Source organism: Bison bison, unplaced genomic scaffold (assembly GCF_000754665.1).
Source record: "Bison bison bison isolate TAMUID 2011002044 unplaced genomic scaffold, Bison_UMD1.0 scf7180017864330, whole genome shotgun sequence".
In the NCBI taxonomy this organism is placed as follows: Eukaryota; Metazoa; Chordata; class Mammalia; order Artiodactyla; family Bovidae; genus Bison; species Bison bison.
In genome coordinates this window covers 13,629,138-13,631,034 of record NW_011494902.1, presented here as the reverse complement: position 1 = coordinate 13,631,034, position 1,897 = coordinate 13,629,138, and the positions used below count along the sequence as shown (strand labels likewise).

Sequence of the window (1,897 nt, the reverse complement as noted above, 5' to 3'; positions counted from 1 at the left end):
CTGCTGCTGCTGCTGCTAAGTCGCTTCAGTCGTGTCCGACTCTGGGCGACCCTATAGACGGCAGCCCACCAGGCTCCCCCGTCCCTGGGATTCTCCAGGCAAGAACACTGGAGTGGGTTGCCATTTCCTTCTCCAATGCAGGAAAGTCAAAAGTGAAAGTGAAGTCGCTCAGTCGTGTCCGACTCTTAGTGACCCCATGGACTGCAGCCTACCAGGCTCCTCCATCCATGGGATTTTCCAGGCAAGAGTACCGGAGTAGGGTGCCACTGCCTTCTCCATTAGAATGCACTAGATAAGTTAATTATAACATTGTAAGACTGGATTTCCAGAGCAGTGAAATGGCAGCCATAGCCTTTGGAGTTCTTCTTATACTTGTTCCATGGATAGGATTTACTATTTTATGTGTTTTTAGTAACACTCACTTTCAGCTTTTGGCATTTATAGTTTTCTGTTTCCCAATTTGTGTTAAAGAGGATGGACAGATGGTTGATTAGGCTTTCAAATGCTTATAATGCTGTTGTTCAGTTCAACAATGGTTTTAAACTTCAAGGGTCTACATAGAGCCTGGATTTTGTTTAGAATGGAAGATAGTTTTTACTCTTCAATTTAAGGATAATAATGTTTACTCACATAATTTAAAGCAACTTGTGGATGTTGCTTCCAAAGGCCTAATCAGTTTCCCTCATTTTGTTATGTTTAATTCATTTCCACATCACAGTCCAACTCTTCCAAGTTGCAGTTTTTAAAATGAAGTTACCGGAGTTCTAGTTACATTTGCATGTTTTGCCTTCTTCTAACTCATTTAACCCATAAGCGCTTTCCAAATACAAAACCCTTTGATTCGGAATCACAGAAATTGAAATGTGGAAGAAACACATTCCTCCTTTTACAGGTAAGAAAACAGGAGATCTAAAAGATCCTGGTGCTCTTCTACTGAATCTGAATTTTATAAATAAAAGAGCTAAAGTGAGGTTAGATTGCAGAGAAAATAACAGGCAAAATGTGTGAACTTTAATCCCCAACAAGAACTGTGTCATTTAATATATTACTGCACAGAAAAAGATTGGAGGGAACCCATGCAAGTCTAAGACGCACACTGCTATTGCTCAGGTTTGTGATTTTTTTTTTTAATGCTTTATTTGGCTGCACTGGGTCATAGTTGTGGTAATTGGGATCTTCCGTCATCATTGTGGCATTAAGGATCCTTTTTTACTTTCTGCATGCCAGATCTAGTTTCCTGATCAGGAATCGAACCCAAGCCCCCTGCACTGGAAGGACCAAGTCTTAGCAACTGGACAACCAAGGAAGACCCAGTTTTGTGAATTTTAACTACTTTAGATACTCTTCAGGTGAGTGGGGTAGCGCACATGCATTTGTTTAACTCCTACATTGCATCTGAAGTATTTAGAGTAGTGAGAACAGAAAAGACGCTCAAAATGTAGGTAAAGGAAGAAGTGAGCCTTTCCATAGGGTTCCGAGGTGACCAGTGGGAGGGAAATTAGAACGCGCTGGCAGAGCAGGCGCTCAGGAGGTGCGAGCTGCACAGCAGGTAGCGGTAGCAGGGAAGAAGTCCAGGATGTGCGGGGACCCTGAGGCTCCAGCAGGCAGGGGAGAGGAACGGGGACCAGGAGGGAAGGGACTGGCAAGAAACTGCAAACTGAGGCTGACCTAGTGAGCAGCGAAGATCTTCTAGAAAGAAAAGAAGGCATGAGAGCTTACAACCAGACTAGGGGTTGAGGAAAGAGTACTAAAAACCTTAAGGGGAAGACAGGGGTGCGGACCAGCGATGGGAAAGGTGGGGAGGTGGGCGGAAAAGCGAGGTCCTCGGGCAGTGAACAGGTAAAAAGCGGTGCGGGGGTCGAGAGCCCACATGTGCTAATCTCCAGAGGGCGGGAGC

At 44.6% G+C, this 1,897-nt stretch overlaps 1 protein-coding gene across 1 annotated transcript in view; it reads left to right on the top strand.

The window, feature by feature from the left end:
• Positions 1 to 1,154: 1,154 nt before the first annotated feature.
• Positions 1,155 to 1,897, top strand: part of GTDC1 (glycosyltransferase-like domain containing 1) — a 460,141-nt gene continuing 459,398 nt past the window's right edge. Inside the window, exon 1 of the mRNA XM_010853695.1 lies at positions 1,155 to 1,349. The gene's annotated coding sequence lies outside the window, so the exon portion shown is untranslated. The remainder of the gene's footprint in view (positions 1,350 to 1,897) is intronic.